Here is a 22,221-nt window from a genome sequence, read left to right on the forward strand (position 1 = left end):
AAGGTTGTCGGTATTTTATGTCGACTAAGGTACTTTATGCCGAAGCGTATTAAGCAAATGCTGTATAACGCACTATTTTCTTCTGTTCTTAACTATTGCTTTTTGGTCTGGGGCACTACGTCTTTTACCAACATTAATCGTTTGCACCTTCTTCAAAAAAAAGCTGTTCGTAGCATTGTGAATGCTCCGCGACTAGAGCATAGTGGCCCGATATTTCAGGCACTCGGCATCACCCCCCTTCCCCAGTTGTATGAAACGTTGCTCTTAAGACGGTATGAAACAAGTGTTGTTAAAAACAATTGCTTTATGTTACAGCTGTCTCGACTGAAATACAAACAGTCTAAATACTCTACTCGAATAGTTTTGAATTGGTTTGTACCTAAGACCCGCACAAATTACGGGTATCAAATGTTGAACTTCACTCTCCCACATTTATTAAATAAGAAATCCTTATAAATATATAGCTAAATAATGCCAAAAACTGTTATATGTCCTGTATGTTTGTACATTTTTTTTTTGTTGAAAGTGCCCTCGTATTGTTTCTTTCGTTTGTTTTATTAACGTGAACAAGTATATCACTGCCAAGCTTCTGTAGGGTGCGCCGGCCTCGTCAAGCCTTGCCACTGGCTTTTTGCCGGTGCACCCAACATCGCCATGATGTTAAATAAATATATTCTGATTCTGATTCTGATTCTGAAAATAAGAGTAAGAGACAGAGCACACGCTAGCGGGTGTCCTGTCTCTTACTCTCACTTTGATCGATGTCTGTGTATGCGCTAGTCAATATGTTTCACAGCTACAACCAACTAGCCAAAATGAAAGACTTAGAAGTAAAGAAAGCCTTAAAATCAATGCAAAGGGAGAAAAGAGCCGGTGGGGATCAAGTAACAGCAGATCTGTTGAAGAACTAGCCACCCTGTATGCGCCATGCCTTATGACCTCGAGCGTAGCAGAAGCTTGGAAGAACGCCAACATCATCTTAATTCATAAGAAGGGAGACGCAAAGGACTACAAAAATCAGATTGATATTAATATTCGTTGATAATTCATAAGAAGGGAGATGCCAAGGACTACAAAAATTAGATTGATATTAATATTCGTTGATACTTCACAGGCCCCGAAGAGCATTGTGTAAGGGTGGCATCAAGGAAAAAGGAAATACAGAAATAATAAACAACAATAACGGTACAATGGACGCCGTACAAGGCAAAAACACAGATTATTTGAAGCAGAGCCAAAATAATATATGAACAAAACAATAGAAAATACGAAAAAGTGCGCAGCACGAATATGCGAAGAATCACTAATCAGGTGCAACCAATAACAGTGGTACATCGAGGATATTTATTAAAGCAAATGAACCTGTAGAACAGCATTACAAAAACTATACTAAAGGAATAAATGCATGCATAGGGCCATTATAAACTCTATGGGATCTGGACAGGAGATTTTGTTGCCAGGAAGATCATTCCAGCGCCTAATTGCATTTAGTTGATGCAGACGAATTAAATGATTGAGTTTTGTCATATATACGACTGAAGCTCACATGATTATGCAAGCGCGCATAGAAGAGGAAAGGTGATTCTAGAGGCAGAAACGAGGGGCGGGTGTAATGGTATCGATGCAATAAACATGGAACAGAAAGTCCACGACGAATTTCGAGTATCTGTAAATCATTAAGGGTTTTAAGCTGGGAGACACTGGCGATGGCAATATAATTACTAACACCGGGCAGCTCTGTTTTGATTAGTCTCAAGCATTTTAATGCGATATTCTTGATGGAGTGTCAATATAGATGAGAAGAATTCCAGCTGAGGTCAAACAGAAGTTAGGTATGCAAGTTGACGAACGGAGCTAGGAGAGTTGCGCAGGTTACGGAGTATGTAACCCAGTGTCCTGGACGCTTTGCTGCAGACTGCTAAAATTTGACAGGGCCATGAAAGATCTGGCGTGAGTTGAATTCTGAGATATTTGTAAGATATAACTTTGGATAGGAAGGTGTTATAAATAGAGCAGTTGAAGTTAGGCATATCATGTTTGCTGCTAAATATCAAGGGTTTACATTTAGTTGCGTTTAGAATCATGTGCCAGGTTTTACACTAATCAACATTAATGCTAAGATCATTTTGAAGGGTCAGGTGTTCATTCTCTGAAGTGATCTCGCGGTAAACAACACAGTCATCTGCAAAAAGTCGTAAACGAGATGAAATGTTAGTAGGAAGGGCGTTAATGTAAATTAGGAATAGCAAGGGTCAAGTGCGCTTTCCTGTAGGGCGTCAGACGTTACATCACATAGTGGTGAGGAAGACCCGTTGACATCAGTGAATTGTTGACGAAATGAGAGAAAGCTATGAAGCCAAAATAATTTGAGATAATTAAGAGAAAGGCTAGATAATTTAGTAAACAGCCGGCCGTGTGCAACTCTGTCAAATGCTCTTGAGAAATCTAAAAAAATTCAATCTATTTGCAGGATATCGTCCATGTTAAAATGCAATCATAAAACGCTGATTAGAAGAGAAAAAGTCATTACGTTCTAGATGCTATGAATGAGGGAATCGATAATATGTTCAAGTAATTTACAGCGTATGCATGTTAACGAGGTAGGGCTATAGTTATAAGTTGCGCTTTTGTTGCCGGTATTGAAGACAGGGATGACCCTGACAATTTTCCAGTCTTTAGGCAGTTCACCGGGTGATAAAGGTTGCTGAAATATATGACACAGAATCTGGCTTGAAATTGAAATGGTGTCTTTAAGATCTTCGAGTTTGCCGTCCTTTCCCGCAGTTCAGGATGACTTAAGATTTTTAATCAGTCATGCAATACCCTCGGCACTAATGTTGATAGGCTCCTTGACTCGGCAGTCAGAGTCGGGAACAATATGCATACTGGAATAATATTCCTCAGTAAATATTGAAGCAAAAAATTTGTTTAACGCGTTCGGACACTGTGTCTTCTAGCGGCAGCCCATCACTATTATGTAGTTGTATGAAGTCTTGTTTACATTTGGGAGATTATGTTTGCCAGAAGTTCTGAGGATTAGCCTTCAAAAGTGGTGAGAGATCATGAGCAAAATATTTGTTTTTGGCAGCGGTAATAGAGAAAAGTATGTCTTTAGGCATTGTTTATAGCTATCGAACGAGTATGAAGAGGGAGCAGATATAGCTTTTCCGTGCAAGCGCTTCTTTCTATTTCGTAATCGACGCAGGGCCTTGTTGAACCATGGATTGGTTTTGTCATTAGTTATTGAAATTAGCGGAACATGCTTGTCTATCCGCGCAGAGAGTTAGTATGTGAAAAGCAACCAGTTGTCTTTGGTAGATAATTGATTCGTTAGCGGCAAAAATACTTCATTGAAAAATTTGGTATGTTCCGTATTAATGTGACCACATCTTGCTATAATATAATCTCAAATACTTCTTGTTATTTTACCTGCTAACAAACTATGAACTAGAATTTAAAACTGCTGCGTCTTGTGGTCGCTAAATCCATCAAGGTACGTAACCTGCCGTATCGTCCCCGGAGGGGTGGCTGAAGCTAAATCTAAATCTAGTATGTTAGAACCATGGGTATTCTGGCTAATGACTTGAAATAATTTGAAATCTTGAGCTAGGTTACTGAATTATGTTGCAACAGTATTACATATAGACAAATTGATGCAATCTATTTGAGGGAAATTAAAATCACCGAGCAAGTAAATGTTACTGGGCGCACAGTGGTCAACAGCGGAAGAAATGCTAGACAGGAGACTGCGAACGAAAGATATCCCACAATCAGGAGGGCCGTAACACACCGAAATAAGTCTATTTGATGAAACAGTTTTGCAGGCGGCCCATACTATTTCGAGGTCAGAGTTGGATGCGATAGCGATGGAAGGTAAAGTTCTTTTGATTGCAAGGAGCACCCCACCGCCTCTTTTATTTATATGGTTATGTTGGTGGACATTGTAAGCATGGGAGTAGGGACAGATTTCACTGTCTTCGATACCAGCGTACAACTAGGTCTCTGTTAAAGCAACTATATCATATTCACTATCTTCTAGAAAGGAAGAGAGTTCATCGCGTTTAGGCATTAAACTTCTGATATTTGAAAATGAAAATGAAAGGGACAGCTTCGGGGCGGAGGTGGATGGCGTATTTTGGGAACAGCCAGGCAAGCTGGTTGCATTGCCCAGCTATGGGGAGACTGACGTAACGGAATCGGTGGCACAATTATGCACATGTTTTTTTTCCTTAAAATTTTATCAAATGTCAGTTTGTAAGGCATGGATTTTGATTTAGCAAGTTCGTCAACTTGCTTCTAGCTTCACAAGCTTTAGCAGAAAAATCGTCGCGGATAGCATAACTACAGCATCTTTCAATTTGGGCCCATTTGAAAGGATTTTATTCTTGTCTTTAAAGAAGCTAGGTCATTTCGGACATGATTAGTCTCTGCCTACCAGATTTTAATTCGCCAACTGTATGAACCCTATCAAATTGCGAAGCGGTAAAATATAGATATAGGCACTCTGAACAAAACACGATAATTTTCTTTTCACCATCTGGCCAGATTTCGTCTTCCACATTGTCAGAGCCAAAGAAAAGCAAGTTATTTCGATCAGCTTTCTGTCCGTCGCCTATAAGGTATTTATTAAGGTATTCGCTAATACAGTTACGAAAACATTAGACTTCAATCAACCAAATGATCAGGCAGGCTTTCGTACAGGGTACTCGACAATGCAACATACTTACAGTATCAATCATGTGATAGAGAAATGCGCAGAGTATAATGAACACCTGTGTGTCACCTATATAGATTACGGGAAGGGATTTGACTCTGTTGAAACTTCAGCAGTCATTCAGGCATTCCGGAATCTGCGTATAGAAGAGATCTATGTCAAAATACCATAGTGCCCCATAAAGTCAGCAATAAAATTCCAATAAGAAAGGGTGTCAGGCAGCGAGACATGATATCGCCAGTGCTATACATTACCTCTTTACAGGAGTGCTAAGAGACCTGGATAGAGAACAGTTGGGGATAAAAGTTAATGCTGAATACCTTAGCAATCAGCGTTTCGCTTATTACTTTGCTTTCCTAGTCCATTCAGGAGATGAACAGCGAGACATGATCAATGAGTTTGGCAGAGCAAAATGGTGTGTATAATAATTAGTATACAGAAAACAGCAGTTTACAATTGGTACAGAGATGCTGGCAGTGTTAAGGGAATGCGTGCACTTAGGGTAGGTAGTGGGCGCTTATCCGGATAACGAGAGTGAAATAACTGGAATAATAAGAATGGGGTCGAGAGCATTTGGCAGCTTCTCTCAGATCATGAATGGCAGTTTACCAATATATCTCAACATGAAAGGATATAACAGCTGTATATTAGCGATACTTACCTAAGGGGCAGCAACTTGGATGCTAACGGAAAGGGTTCAGCTTTAGTTAAGGACAGGGCGACGAGCTATGGCAAGAAAAATGATAGGTGTAACGTTAAGAGAGCGGAAGCGACCAAAGTGGATGGGGGATCAAACGCAGGTTAATGGCACCTTAGTCGAAATGAAGAGGAAGAAATTGGCTTGGGCAGGGCATGTGATCCGAATGCAAGGTAACCGCTGGTCTTTAAGGGTAACGGAGTGGATTCCAAGAAAAGGCAACCGCAGCAGGAAGTTAGGTGAGCGGAGGAGATCGAGAACTTTGCGAGGATAGGGTGGCGGCAGCTGGCACAGGAGAGGTTTAGTTGGAGAGATATGGGAGAGGCTTTTGCCCTGCAGTCATCGTTAGGCTGATGATTATTTCTACTGTTTGCCGCCAGCGCCTATCGCTCCATAGTAGCGCGCGAGTGGGTTCCAGAATATTTGTGCCTAATCCTTCTCGCGTTTTCTCCAATATTTACAGGCCTAGTTCACTCTGGGGGATCGGCCACTGTCTGGTTTCAGCTTGGAAACATCGCAAGCCACGGAATAAATTGTGGTCTTTCAGCTTACTTTGCCCTCTGCTCTTTGCCTTTCGAAAGCCAGACAACTGATGATGGCGAGCTGCTCTTTCCAGAGCTCTCAACGGGGCTTGTCCCGCTAAGGGGCTTTAGAATATTCAGTGATGGTAGGCCCACGAGTCCAAAGGATTAAATGTGACCCTTCGAGTGGTGTACAGTGAGCGCATCTACTGCACATTTTATGTTGCAACAAAAAGCATGGCTTTTTACGCGTTTTTACATCTAGAGCAGTTTCGGCACGTAGAATGGATGGAATTGCGAAGTTTCTTATTTTCAGAAAGCCTCCGACAGGTAAAAGACTCAGGTTAGCTCGCTCTCAGTAAAGGTTATTTCTTTGGCTCATTGAGGCTATGTTCATGGTTATCCGGAAAAGTCCTCTTAATTGGGGATGAAACGCACTTTAAAGTGTTCCCGCTAGGTCATCCGATTTCAGGACGTTATTACCGAAGAGGAGACCGTGTTGATGGCAGGGTAGTGTAGCCTTCGGGATTAGCGGCCCCAAAATTTTGTAATATGTTTGTATTGTTTGTAATTTGTATTCTTCTGTAATATAAATCTCTGTTATCTTTTCGAGTGGCCTCTTTGCGAATAAAACACGGCTTCCTATAAAAACAGGCCAACTTCAATTGGTCCCCGCTTATCCTTTCATTTTTTAAGCGGTGACGCAAAGCCGCGTTTTTCGCAAATGTAAAGCCTTCGGGGCAATAAGCTGAAACTATTTGAGGAGGAGGAAAGACAGGGAGCGTACTACGCCTGGAAAGTGGCAGTTGTGCTGCTTAGCAGCTGCCGCCATCTGTCGCTTGCGCCTGCCACTAACATACAATACTCATGCGCAATAGGATCTCCGGGTCGTGGGATCTCCCGGATGGTTTTTAACGAGTGGACCTGGAAGAGGCGCGCACGCACAGAGCTTCCTTGTGAAAACGTCGGATTGCTGACTGCAAATGACATTTGTGGAATTAATCATTTTTCCGCTTTACATTTATAGCTCCCTGGGAGCTAGAAGTCGTACCAGTGGTGGCGCAGTGATACAGCGGCTAAAAGCGATGCGCCTCTGCCCTCCGACGGCAGGTGCTGCTAATGGTACAGCTTGTCAGACCCAGTTTTCTCTTCCCAACCAATCTCTCTTAGACAATCATTAATTTAACTGCCACGGTGGGCAGGTTATGACGACGCCGCAACGGCACGTGGCCTATGTGGCGCAACTACCTCCTTGGTTTTAAAACCCCTCAATAGACTAAAAGTAACGACATCTCCTCCCTCCTCCTCCTATGCCGGCGCTCCTTCTCTCGGCTCCTCCCGGGTGCCGACGGTGGCGGCACCTAGGACGGGGAATGCTAGTAGACGCTCCTAACTCTCACCTTTTCGCGTGCAGCAGACCGCGGAATGAATTTTGTTTTGAGTTTTTGCCTTGGCATCGGTCGAAATGACATGATGCATGGAAGATCGAAAAATCAGTTGCTGAAATAACCGCCGCGACCAACGCTGCGCTGATTTGTCTAAACTTTTTGTCCTGCGATCACTTTGATTCCGGAGCATATGTTGTAAGTGGCGCGCGCGAGCAACTTCGCGGCACTATAGTGAATAGACTCAGCGCGTTGTGTTCCCAACGCTCGCGCGCCTGATTCATTTTTTTGTTGCATTTTGTGCCTCTGATTCGGCCGCATGACACGGGAGATGCAAAAATTACTTACCCAAATAACCACCTCGACCCACGTTGCACTGCTTTATCGAAACTTTTCGTACTGCGATTGCTTTGATCGCGGTGCACACGGTGGAAGTGGAGTGAGCGAGCGAGCTCGAGGCACTATAATGTATGTGTCGGAGACGTGTTGTTCAACCGGCGTCTTTTGCCCAATCTTATTAAAAATTTAACTCCGCAAAGAGGAAGTGGACCGACATGCGACTAGATGTGCGGCCTAGGCTTTATTTAATAATAATAATAAAATAATAAAATAATAATAATAATAATAATAATAATAATAATAATAATAATAATAAAATAATAATAATTGGTTTTTGGGTCAAGGAAATGGCGCAGTATCTGTCTCATACATCGTTGGACACCTGAACCGCGCCGTAAGGGAAGGGATAAAGGAGGGAGTAAAAGATGAAAGGAAGGAGGAGGTGCCGTAGTGGAGGGCTCCGAAAATAATTTCGACCACCTGGGGATCTTTAACGTGCACTGACATCGCACAGCACAAGGGTGCCTTAGCGTTTTTCCTCCATAAAAACGCAGCCTCCGCGGTCGGCTTTATTTGAACGGATGGCGGTTTAAGGCTCCTAAAATATATTCTCTCAAAGGCGCGTTCGCTCGTGCAACGGGCTGTGCTATTCAGAGTGTTGGTGATTACTCGTCTCAATTTTAATTATTTTAGTGCAGGAAAGCCTGGAGATAATTTCGGAGTTAATATATCTCGGACACCTCACAGGCTACCGTTAAAAATATCCGAATGATGGCAGCCACGTAATGTTTGTTTGTAAGTAGGCGAATACGATGCGCTATACTTCCGCACTGTAACATGGTTGTGATCAGAATTTTGATGTAGGGTTAATAGTTTCGGTTGATTAACAGCAACCCAAAAATGCATTTAAACGCTGTTGCGTGAGCAATTACAGCGCTGCATGAGTCATTCGAATGCTGCTTGTTTCGGTGATTATCATCTTGTGTCAGAGTATGCAATAATGGCTTGTAAGAGAACATCGCCTTCCCTCTGGTAATCTCCATGCGTGATGCACAGTAGCCTGGACTGCCGCAGTTAATTAATCGCTTTCGGTTGAAGTAGAGTGCAAAATAAAAAACACAAATGCTGAAAAATCAAAAGTCCAATTTACCTCGCTTTCTCTGAATCAAACACGTGGGTTCGTTTAGGAAGTTGCTTGAAGTGAAAATTAAAAAAAAACAAGGAGCAAATAGAATGAGGTAAACATTGTCAATGCCTCGACACCAAACATTTATAAGCTCACCTACATTAAGCAACTATACCTTTCGAACAGTTATGAGAAATATGTTCTTGCAAGATTTGTTATGGTAACAAGCAAACATATGATTACAAACTATTACGTCGCTTGTTGTTAGGTTCCGAGCCTTGCGATTCCCATATACGCGAAAGAAATTATTGCTGCTGTATGTTTCTGAAGAAAACAATGGTCAACATCACGTTATGTCAATCATATAAGGTTAGTGATGGCTGCACCCTTCTGCTTTGGTGTTTGTTCACGAAGTTTAACGTCCCAAAGCGAATCAGGCTATGAGGGACGCCGTAGTTCAGAAGGGTTCCGGAAGTCTCGACCACCTGAGGTTCTTTAACATGCGCTGACATTCAATAGTACACGGGCCTCTAGAATTTCGCCTCGATGGGAATTCGACCGCCGCTACCGGGATCGAGCCCGCATATTTCGGGCCAGCAGCCGAGCGCCTTAACTCAGCCACCGCAGCCGTCATGGCCTAATGTGCGCGTAGACGTCCACTCAAGCGATAATTGAGATTTTCATTTTTCTCATTATTCTAGGACACAAATAGAAGTCCAACAGTGGTTATCAGCAAACTACGATACAAATATACAATTATTAATATAATATAGGAGGCAGAAAGAGGTCTCGCAACCGCTTCCAAGGAGCTTGCCAGAGCTACGCAATGTCGTACCTCAGCTTTAAACCCAAAATCACATTCCACTGTTAGTTTGAACATGAGACATGGCCATAGCAAGGGGAACCCTTCCGGAACTACTCGATATTCTAAGCTTGATCTTGGCAGCATTCCCACATATCACTTCCAGGATGACACAGAAAGGAAGGGGCCAGCCCTGGCTTTTCCATCCGTTTAGAAGTAATTTACACCTGAAGAAAGCATGTGAAGAGGCCGCAAGTAGGGGGGTCATTCCCTAGGTATCTCGAAGAACACAATGACTTTTCCCCAAAGCCTAGCCTATTCTTCTCTGGTAGCCGATGGGCTGATAAAAAGCAGTGAGTTTGTCAAGATGTGACTCAGCAATGGCCCATATAACGTGACTCATAACCGACCCATAGGCGAAGGGAACGCCAAACCTTCCCGCATATCTCTTCCAGGAAGTGACACAAAGGAAGGGGTAGCCCTGGCTTTTCCATCCGTTTACGGGTAATTTACAAGTGAAGAAAGCATGCCAAGAGGCCGCAAGTAGGGGGTCAGGCCCTAGATATCTCGAAGAACACACTTTTTCCCAATGCCTAGCTTATTTTTCTCTGGTAGACGATGGGCTGATAAAAAGCAGTGAGTTCAAGCTGTGACTCAGCGTTGACCCATATAACGTGACTCATACACCGCCAATTTGGAACGCGATAAAAGTAGGCAAAAAAGTTTCCAAATGTTGGACAAAGCAATTAAAAAAAACATGAAACAACTAATTTATCCCCACACGTGTTCAGTTTCAAGTGGTGCAAACCGTTCCAAGTTCTTTGGACTCTCACCGAAATGCAGATCGAGTCTGTCAGCTACGCCTATCAAATGGTGCGCTAGTAAAGAAAACAGTTATTACGCTCTGTATGGCTTCCACAGTGTGCTATAAGTGAACGCATTAACGAGACTGCGAGCGGAATTTTGTGCTGCAAAACAAAACATTGATTTTACTGATCTTGGTATGCTGTTGCCGACTGCCACGCTGGATCAAAGGTTTCATGAAAACAAGTTAAAAAGAAATCGATTAGTCAAGAACACTTGCACCGGAGGCCGAAGCAAATACTTTCTTGGCTGTCGCGAACTTTTTCCATTTCGTCAAGTTCTCACACAATAGAGGTGCGACACAGTGCGCCCGACTTGAGCTGTTGAGAAGGCACGAGTTTCTGCCGTCGCTTTTCCACTTTAGCGCACCCATGTATTTTGTATACACTAGAAGAATAGCGTCGCTACATTGCCCGGTCCTTACAGCCCTGTGCCCTTACTTCTTTTTTGTTGTAATTCATTGTTGTGATTGTTTTTTTGCAGTACGCTATACATTTTGAATCAAGCACCGGGTTTTGGCATGGTCTCATCTTGTGTACAGCAAAATAGACCGTACCCTTCAGCGGAGCATCGCTCCCGGTGGCGTCGTCCGGATTCACACAATACAATTATTCTAGCTGCAACAAAGTCGCAGGAAGTATCAGCTCACCCTGATATGCAGCATGAGCCTAGAAACGATAACAAGACGCCTGCGGCAGTGTCCCATGTTACCGCAGTGGCTCAGTCTGATGCGTTTGTGCTATCAATTTCCTCTGATGCTGAATGGCCTGCTCTACCATCCAAGAACATCGCCACAGCAAGACCAAGACTGATTGACACTCCAGCTGACACTACTGGCAAGCTTGAAGGTCAGGATGTGAGCATTCTGTTAAAAAGGCTTGTGTGTTCAATGCGCGCGCTGCTTTCAGGCATTAACAGGCCAACAGCAAAGATTGTTGTGCTGTTTTTGGATGCACTTGAGCCGCCCTTGGCGGCATTGCAGTAATTCATAAGTACCGCTTCCTACAGCGTAATCGACCACATATCGACAGTGGAACATGAAAACGTAGTCGTCGACTCGTCGCTGCTGTCTTCTTAGACGTCAAAGGGGCCTACGATAACGTACTTTATGAAGCCATTCTTGATGCCCTTGACGAAATAGGCGTTGGCGGCTGGATGTACTCGTGGATTGTGAGGTACCTCAATGGCCGGTCCGTTTACATGTTTAAGCCTGCTATAGGGACTACCCGTCACCAGGTCTGCCGTGGAGTTCCTCAGGGAGGAGTTCTCAGCCCAACCCTATTTAGCGTGGCGTTGATTGAACTTATAAGTGAACTTCCCGCTCACACTCCCATCAGGGCCTATGCTGATGATAACTGCATCTGGGCTTCGGGTTCGACACGCCCGCAAATGCTCGCGAGAGTACAACGTGCCGCATCACCTACTTTAAGGTACCTACGGCGTCAGGATTTGCACTTAGCAGCTGCAAAATGTGCTCTGGTCGCATTCACGCGCATGTCTGTCTGCCGCTACCCGGTAACACTTCAAGGGGTTGCAATACCATACGCCTCCCACCAAAGATTTTTGGGCATTCTTATTGATCGCTATCTGTCATGGTCGAGGCATATAAATATGCAAAAGAAAACACTCACACTTTTTTGCCATGTCCTTCGCTTCGTAGCCGGCATTAAATGGGCCCGAACCGAGCGCTCCTTGCTAAGACTTTACTATACTCTCTTTATAAGCTACATTCGTTACAGCCTTCCTGCGCTCTCTGCCATGAGCATTTCCTGCTTGCGGACATTAGAGCGTGTTCGAGCACAGGCGCTCAAGATATGCCTCGGATTACCACGTTGTTCGTCGAACAAAGGCACGATTGAGGAATCTCGTGCGTGCCCAATATCGATCTGCCTGACACACGAACCACTTCGTGTATATTTACGCGCACTTACACGGCACCGCTGTCACCCGCTGACGAAGATTTTTGATAAGCTACCGGACAGCAGCTTTGCGCGTGCACTGCGCTTCCATCATTCCGAATTGCCATCAGACTATGCCCTGCCGCACCATTCCTTGCAGCCATCACGGGTGATGGCTCAGCCTTCAGTATATGCCTGCACGTCCCTGGTATACTAAAGAAATCTGCGATGCCGGTTAGCGGACTGAACATCTTGCTTTTGCGTACATCTGGTCAGAATACCAAAACTGTGTGCACGTATACCCGGATGGATCTGCGTCACCAAAGGCGTCAACAGCAGCATTGGTAATCCTCGCCCTGCAGACGACCCAGAGATTCATTTTAGGACACAAGTCTACTTCAACCGCTGCAGAGCTTGCGGGCTTTCGGGAGGCGATTCGCCACATTTGCGGAGAACCGCCTCAGGAGTGGTGCATTTTCACTGACTCTAAACCTGCGCTACAAATTTTGGGATGTTTCCTACGCCGCACCGCCTAGCAAGCTCTGGCTCTTGATATGATTAGACTCCTGCCATTTGCTCAGGAAAAAGGCCACCGTATAGTGTTCCAGTGGATCCCTGGACACTGCGGACTCGATGGAAATGAGATCGCTGACGCCGAAGCAAAGAGCGCCTTCAGCAGTGGCCTGCGCACAGCAGTGCCGTTCTCTAGACCGGACACCACTTGTCTCCTTTAGGAATCTATGAGTAGTGCGACGGCTAGATACTGGGCCCTGCCAGGCACTCAACACATCCGCCTTAAACGGCTAGATCCGGCGATGACCTTTTCTGTTCCTCGAGGAATACCACGCCCTATTACATGCATAATCGATAGATTACGTTTAAATGTCGCCTTCACGCGCAAGTGCTTGCACTTAATTGGACAAGCGGACCCCCGTCGAACATGTTTTAGTGGCGTGCCCAGCATATGCACGAGAAAAACTCATGCCAGCATCTGCTGTGAAGTCTTTTGACACAAAGCCCCTCTCGGAGGATTTGATCCTCGGGTCTTGGGCAGATAGTTCCCAAACTGTACAGGCAACGCGAGCGCTCTCGCGCTTTTTAAGCTCCCCGAGACTTGTCTCGCGTTTGTGAGGTAAGAAAATGTGTCTTGTTTTTTTCTTTTTTTTCATCTGCATCCTCCCATCATCATCATCATCCCCCATCGTGACCCTCTTTTTCTTTTTTTCTCCTCTTCCCGTTCCCCAGTGCAGAGTAGCAGGCCAGATATTTATTTTTCGGCCCAACATCTCAGCTTTGTCCGTCAATTAACCCTCTATCTTGATAAAATGCAGTGGTCTCCGGAGCAAATTTTAACGACATTTCTTGTCGGCACAACCGCTTGGAGTGATCACTACAGTCTTCAATGAAGTCAACCTTAGCAGGAAATAACGGGGCGAAACATCAAAACTTGCTAGTTGATGCAACATTCTGCTGCAACCTCATTTACTGGAAACAATAGAACGACGCATCGTTGCTAACAAGATCTAATATATATGGAACAGGGATAATTTCTAACTTCCACCCATAGATGTCCTTCTCAGAAGAAAATTGGCAGCGGGGTACGGTGAAGCGAAGCTTCTCAAAGGCAGTGTGGAGGTTGCCCAGGAATGCGACCGCGGCCACATTTATTGAGGGCTGCCAGAGAAGAGATAGCAGCGGCGGCGGCAACGCCCAGCCCTTTACAAGGTCCCGAGAGCGTGCTGGGGATACTTCGTCCTTCTTGGCATTTCGCCACTGCCAGCCGCGCGGGTCGCTACAGAGCTCCCCCCCCCCCCCCCCTCCTAGACGGTCAGTCGGATGTGCCAAGAGTCGTGCAGGCCGTCCGGGGTCCGAACGCGTGGCTCAGGTGGGCGACCCTAGCTGTGACGTTGAGGCCGAGCTTTCGGAGGCGTTGAGGGACACGTAGCAGCAGTGGAGGCAAGTGGATAAGCCTGCTGCGTGGACCCAACACCGGTCGTGCGGGCGCAGGAATCAACGGCGGACGCATCATGAACGGCGCAGCAAAATCAAACCGCGATCGAATCGATGCAATATTTATAGTTTATTCCAAAGCATTTGGCATGGTCTCCCATAATAAGCTTCTTCGTAAACTACGTACCATATTTGAAGGCAGTAAGTTACTCGACTGGATAACTTACTACTTATACTTAAGATCCCAGTTCGTTACTTTCAACCATGCACAGTCATCTTCAGTCACTGTAACTTCAGGTGTGCCCCAAGGATCGGTGCTTGGGCCTCTCTTATTTATATTTTTTATTAATGATGTAGCAAATGTTATTAATAACACCAGGTGAAGTTGCGCCTATATGGCGATGACTGCGTGCTTTATCGTAACGTTGCTAATGCCCATGATCAACAGGAACTAAACAAGTGTTCTCACTGTTCTGTGAATGGAGTAACGCATGATAAATGAAAATTAATTTCACTAAAACAGTTGCAATGACTTTCGGTAACAAAAGGATCCGCTGCATTTGGTTTGGTTTATGGGGTTTAACGTCCCAAAGCGACTCAGGCTATGAGGGACGCCGTAGTAAAGGGCTCCGGAAATTTCGACCACCTGCAATTCTTTAACGTGCACTGACATCGCACAGCACACGGGCTTCTATTATTTCGCCACCATCGAAATTCGACCGCCGCGGCCGGGATCGAATCCGCGTTTTTTGGGGGGCAGCCGAGCGCCATAACCACACAGCCACCGCAGCGGCTAATCCGCTGCATTTCTCTTACAGTAACAACGGTAACTACTTGACCCATGTCAGCGAGTTCAGATACCTGGGTTTTATTTTTTTCATATAACTTAAAATGGAATGCTCATATTAATAACATTTCTGAGAAAGCGCACTTCGCAAACTTCGCTATCTCAAGCGAGCGTTAAAAATGCCACGAAAGAATGTAAATTAACTGCTTACAAATCACTAGTTTGACCGATCCTGGAGTACGCCCAAACTGTTTGGTCCCCTCATCACGCACGGGACCGTTTAGAATCAGTTAAAAAAAAGCAATACGATTCATCTTCGGCCGGCCGCAACTTTTCACCTTCTTCACATATGCACACTTTATCTTTGCAAACGTTAGAACATAGGCGCACACGTGAACGCATCATCATGCAGCACAAGATGGTCCACACATCAGCTGGCATTCAGGCACCCTTCTCATTTGTGTCCTCAAGCGCACGTGCAACCCGACGGATCCACCCATTAAACATTGTTCCTTTCAAATCACATATAGACTGCTTTAAATTTTCTTTTTTCCCTCTAAATGTTGAAATTTGAAATCCATTGGACGGGTCACTTCGCGCGTTGCCAATTTAAGAGCTCGTTGTTCAGTTGCCTAACAATTTTACCTGTTGATCTGTTTTTAATAATTCTATGTTATCTATTTCTATGCGGCCCATGATATTTGTTTTTATTAATGTATGTACCCACTCCTGCTATGTCTCCCCTCCGAGACTGCAGTATTTGCAAATAAAAAATAAAATAAAAGAGGGAGCTGTAGGCGTGCCACGGGTTGTGAGATTCGAGTAATTGTTGCCGGGTGCAGCTGCCCGGAACCCAGGCGAGCAGCTACGGAATGCGCAGCTAGGTGCGAGGCGGGAGAATGGCTGTGGTGGACTGTATGTAGCTGCTGGGACACGCTAACAGCCAGCCGGGTACTGATTTGCTTGGACGCGACAGGAGGACGCACGATCCGCGGCCTTGCTACTGGCGCAGGGCAGGTCATGACGGGGGGCGCCAGCGAGGTAGCAGCATTTGGAGGCAACCCTCAGCACCGCAACAGCAACCGGCGAAACTTCCGCTGGACTTGTAAGCCTAGCCAGCTTGCTAGACTGCGGCAGATGACACTGCAGCGTGGTGGTAACCGGAATCTGCTGTGGACGAGAGGTTGTGGGCGGTGGGCTCCCGTCGAACTTGCGTTTGCCAGCGGCCGAGCCACGAGTGTCAAGCGTCTGTGAAGATTCTAACACCACTGGGGAGCAAGGAGAACCTACATCAGAGGTCTGTGTTCGCTGGAGGACAGGCGCTGGCACCAGTGCAGCGTGGTTCGCAGGCAAAGTAGGGCGGGTGACAATCGCCGTGCTTGGTACTTCTGTTGCCAATTTGGCCTGCTCATCCTGCTTCGTGTGACTGTTAGCGCGTTGCGGACCTTTGCAGGAGCTGGAAGTGCGGCTAGCAGGCGTGGGTGTGGCCGAGGCCTCTTTAGTATCTGCTGGCTGCGGCATCGATGTAGCTGCAGAGGCCTTTGGAGCTGCTGGCTGTTGTGACGAGGCAGACGGGGCCGCCGAAAACCACGACACGCATGCTGCGTCAGAGCGTTCCTTGTCGTCAGGAGGCAGAGTGGACCGCGCCGGAGGCAGGGTGGGAGGTGCCGGTGAACTGTGCGTGGAAGGCGATGGGGATCCACAGGTCGAAGAACCAGTCGAACAGTGGGGGCGTTTGGCGAGTGGTGCCTCATCTGGCAAAAGCGGGAGAGTACTAACGGGAAGCGCGAGCAAGGCTGAGCTGGAGCTGCTATCGCACAGGTGCTTTTAGCGGTACTGGCTTCTGGTGCCCCACTATGTAGTGGAGTGGAGCGCCGTAAAAACGAAAAAAAAAGCTTCTTTCAGTCCATCGAACAGGTGGTCGTACGGCGGCGGAAGGTGAAGCTAATCAAAGACGTTAGTGGGCAGCTTCCTCTTGATGAGGAGGATCCGCCAAATCTGGGACGACACGCCGTTGACGTATAGCTGGGCCTCCACTTGCGCGAACCATCCAATGGGGCTGTGCGAGCGTAATGGCCACAGCTGTACTCGAGACGGGTTCTGGGGCGGGATCGGGCGCCACTCATTTTGCGGTAGGTCCATGGCGAGGCAGGAACTCGACGGTACAGGTGCGGTGCTCCGGTTGTGAGGGCGTTCGGTCTGACCGAGGTCATGTACCACAATGTGGAGGTCGCCAGGGAAGGCGACCGCGGTAACATTTATTGAGGGCTGCCGAAGAAGAGATAGCAGCGGAGCGGCGGCGGCAGCGTCCGGCCCTGGCCAAGGTTGGTTTTGTTGCCTCAACTTGATACGAAGGCACGTACCCGCGGTGGGGGATTGGCCATGGTCCCGAGCGTTCTCCCGAGGGCGTGCTGGGGACACTTCGTCCTTCTTGGCATTTCGCCACTGCCAGTCGCGCGGGTCGCTAAAGTAGTATTTTCACGTACTGTGGGGGTGGTTTCGCTATTGCACCATGATCTAGGAGCATACAATAACACGGTCGTGTAATCACCGGTTCCCAGGTGCCCTGTATTTACAGCTCGACGTTGTTCCCTTCTGTCGACTTCACGACATACGCTATAACAAAGAAACAGCATCTATTACTAGTGTTAAACAAAAGGAAGAGACCACAAATGCCTAAACAAAAACAAACGCGATAAAAATCCGGGAAAAAAATGCATGGTGTGTTTACATGAACTCGACAGAAGCTTGATCGTGTCGCCTGTTTGACGGCAGATGTAAAAACTGCGTGGAAGAGAGCAGTATACGAGTCGCCGCCTTCCTTCTGGAAACCAATTCTTTCTCTGAAACTATTTCAGGCTGCAGAACTATGATACAATATCCATAAGCGCACGAAGTACACGAAAAGCGAAAACAAATCCTGTTTAAGCACTCGGCAACCACAACAGAAGAAAGTTCTAACGCTCGTTTAATGCACTTTTAATGCACCAGCTTTAAAACCATTTTTGTAAGATGCGGTTTGCGGCTAAAACGTGAACCCATTCCTTCGTACATTTTTAAAAGTATAAAGCTTTACCTTAAACAGAAAGCTATAAAGCTAACACGGTTAAGCGTTGCCGTTGCTTACGTTACCGGGCAGGCCTAGCGACATTTGCCGTACGGGCACAGTCATCGTAATTAGCGTGTGTCGCCCTCCGGCGGTTAGGTCTCTAATTTTGGGCTCTTTGTACTCGTTATTCCTGTACCATAAACCATTTTCATTAGCGGAATGCATGCTTTGCTCAGTGATTTTTTTTTTTCATATCGAATTTGTGCATTCAGTGCTAAAGGGACAAGATATGAACATAGCACAAGGTTGCAAGTGATACAAAATTAGAAAGGTTTTAGTGCGAGCGAAAGAACTACTACGATGGGTAAACACGAGCAAGATCTTGCGCTGCTTGTGTGCTTGCGGTGTTTATGGGTTTGTGCCAAGTAAAATAAACTATTATTTGACCATAAACATAAATAAAAGAAATAGCCCCGACTGTGCGAGAGTACTAGGCTATCAGGACATTCGAACACGCCTCGTTTTAAACTGCAACACTCTCTCGCGCTGTACTCTCATAGAGTGTACTCTTAAGAATGTCCCATGCAATAACCAGCAAAGCCGACAAGGAAGAGAGAGATGCATGCAAATTTGAGGCGCAAAAGTGCATAGAAAGGGAAGTCACTACTACGTGTACTCGCTTGAACCGCAGAAGAGTTGGGAAATTCATTCGAGAAAACGACTTGAAGCTGATGATGTCAGAGAAAACAGGACAGTGTGCTGTCATTGATGCAGGAGTGTACAAAGCGAAAGCAACAGAAGCGATACTGAAGAACTTCAAGAGAGAAGAGAACCTGGACGAAAGAAGAACTAAAAGCCATTCGAAGGGAAACATTTCAGCTTTGTGAGTCCATGGGCTTAGAAAAACTAGCAAATGGCACAAAGGAATGCATGTCTTCTTCTCGGTTAAAGACGCATAAGCAGGGCAATTCGCTTAGGACAGTAGTGGAAGATAGAGTTACGTGGAAAAAAAATATTGGCGAGCTTCCTGCAGAAGAACGTGAACAAACTGTCCATAAAAGACCCTTTTCTAGTCAAGAATTCGCATGAGATGATCGTGTTTCTGCAAGAGGAGCCAAAGGTATCTTGCTTGTCGATAGAAGTAACGGACTTAATCTACAATGTTCCACAGAAACATGTACTTGATGTGGTAGAAGAAGCAATGGCTGAATATTGTGAAGTGAAATTTATGAATGAAAGCGGTGTTAGCACCTTGGATTTTGTGGCTCTCATAGCGAAGTACTTGTCTTCTCTGTTCATCGAGTTCGGCGGGGAAGCGTACACCAAGAAAGGAGGGATATGTATTGGCAGTTGCATAGCGCCATTGCTCTGTGAATGGTTCCTGTCCAGAGGAGACCGACTGCTTGCTGAAACCTTGAAGCCACTCGGTGTCGTTAAATGTTTCAGGTATGTCGATGATTTCTTAGTCTGCTCCCATCAGGGAGGCGTGACGGAAAGCTTCATGCACGACATCTTGGAGCAATTTGAAACAGCGGACCCTGGACATGATATTACGCATGATGTCGCGAAGGGCGGAACCCTGCAGTACCTCGACATCTCCATCTCAGAGGGGCAACATTTATGCTGGCAATTCAAATGTAGAAGTGAAAAGGGACTGTTGCCGTTTGATTCGGTGCATTCGAAGCTCACTAAGCGCGGAATTGCGATGTCTTTTTTCACTCAGGCAGTGAAAAAGTCCTGTCATCACAAGGTTAGTGACAGCATCAACTTGCAAGCTGAATGCCTGAAAGCAGCGGGCTATCCCACACAGATGCTTGTATCAGTGGCTGATAGTGTTCTAAAGGCAGTCGTAAAAGGGAAACAATAGGACAAAAAGAGCGGGACCAAAATAAGAGTTCGGTTGTATTGCCTTATGTACATGCCGTCTCGCACAGGCTTAAGAAAGTTGCAGAAAGGCGTAATGTGGCAGTTGTGTTCTCTGCGCCAAACAAACTGAGAAGTTACTGTGCTAAAGTGAACAGCCCACAGCCAAGGAATAGTGAGAGCACGTGTGGGGTCAAGCACGCGACAGAGTTTGTGGCATGTAACTCCAGAGTCGTGTACAAGATAACGTTATCATTTGGCAGGGCATATGCCGGCCAGACGGGATGATGCCTGAATGAACGGCTCCAGGAGCATCGCAGGTTATGCGGCTTTACTCCCGCGTCGGGTAATCTGGAGGCGCATTGCTCGAAGTGAAAAACTGCAAGCCATTGCTTGATAGCACCACTGTCATCCTGCGATCCGAAGATAAAATGCAAAGGGAGCTATATGAAGCATTTTGCATGACGTCTGAGAAGGAAGGCACTTGCGTAAGCGACCCGTCGGTAGCGCTGACGAAGCGAGAGATAAACTTTTTGAGGAAGTGAAAAGACTCCCTCCTCTACGCATGCCTGTCAGCGGAAGAAGATTAGACAACTCATCTCCATAAAGCTACTTGTTTTTTGTGTCTTTTCATCTTAACAGCTCATAAAAAACGAATTTCCCAGGAAATAAAATCAGTGTATAGTTTGCGCCCTGTCTGTATGTGTCGTTCTTCTCTGTGTAATCCTTAAGTAGCGCAATAACAATGTCAGAGATAAAGGAATAGGTCTGCTTAGGGCAGGTAGTGACAGCGCATCCGGATCATGAGAGGGAAATAACTAGAAGGATAATAATGGGGTGGAGCGCATATGGCAGGTTCTCTGAGATCAACAATTGCAATTTACCAATATCCACCAAGAGAGAAGTGTACAACAGCCGTATTTTACGGGTTCTCACCTACGGGGCAGAAACGTGGACCATAACGAAAAGGGTTCAGCTTAAGTGAAGGACAACGCAGCGAGCTATAGAACGAAAAATGATAGGTGTAACGTTAAGAGACCGCAAGCGGGCGGAATGCGTGGGGTAACAAATGTAGGTTAATGATGTCCTAGCCGAAATCAAAAGGGAGAAATGGGCTTGGGCAGGTCATGTAATGCGAAGGCAAGATCCAAGAGAAGGCAAGCGTAGCAGGGGGCGGCATAAAGTTAGGTGGGAGGATGAGATGAAGCTTTCGGGAATACGGCGGTCGCAGCTGGCAAAGGACAGCGTTAATTGGAGAGACATGAGAGAACCCTTTGCTCTGCAGTGGGCGTAGTCTGGATGATGATGATGATTATGATGATGATGATGATGGTGATGGTCTATAACGGCTGCATAGGCACCATACTTCTCCATATGGTCAGCATTAAAATTCCAATAACGAAGGATGTTTCGCAGAGAGACACTCTGTCGTCAATGCTTTTCGCCGCCTGTTTACAGGAGGTATCCCGAGGCCTGAATTGAGAACAGTTGGGGATAAGAGTTAATGAAGAACAGCTAAATAATCTGCGGTGCGCCGATGACATTGCCTTGATGAGTCACTCAGGAGATGAATCGCAAAGCATGATCAATGAGTTAGACAGGCAGAGCAGGACGGTGGGTCTAAAAATTAATATGCAAGAACCCAATGTTATGTGCAGCATTCTCTGAATGGAACAGCAATTTACAATTGGTAGCGAAGCGCTCGAATCGGTACCGAAGAAAGTCGACTTTGCGCAGGTAGTGTCCGGAGATCTGTAACAAGGTAGTGAAATAATTAAGAACATAATTAATGTGTGGAGCGCATGTGGCCGGTACCCTCCGATCATATGAATACCATTTGGTTCGATTTGTGGGATTCTCGATGGTTACATAATTGCAACTGGTATGTTGATTCGCGAACTCTTTCAACATTCTTCGAGCTTTTCTTTTTTCATCAAAATGCTGTCTTGTTATTTTACCTTAAATACTCTTGTGTCGTTTTTTATTGATACATTTTTTTAAAAATTCACGCTTGGCGATAATATTTTGTCGTAGTCTCCTTAGGAAAATTCCTTGTTTATGCCACTACACCTTGGCCAATCACCCATGTGGGTGCGTGCCATGTTTTAAGAAGACAAAGAAGAAGGCGAGGCTGCACTCTGTCTCGAGCTCGCGCTAGCCGCCATCACGAAGTGGCTGTTCCGTACCTGCAAGGCGGTGAACATACAAGCACCACCCGTTTCACGT

The sequence above is a fragment of the Amblyomma americanum genome, chromosome 8, assembly GCF_052857255.1.
Source record: "Amblyomma americanum isolate KBUSLIRL-KWMA chromosome 8, ASM5285725v1, whole genome shotgun sequence".
Classification (NCBI taxonomy): domain Eukaryota; kingdom Metazoa; phylum Arthropoda; class Arachnida; order Ixodida; family Ixodidae; genus Amblyomma; species Amblyomma americanum.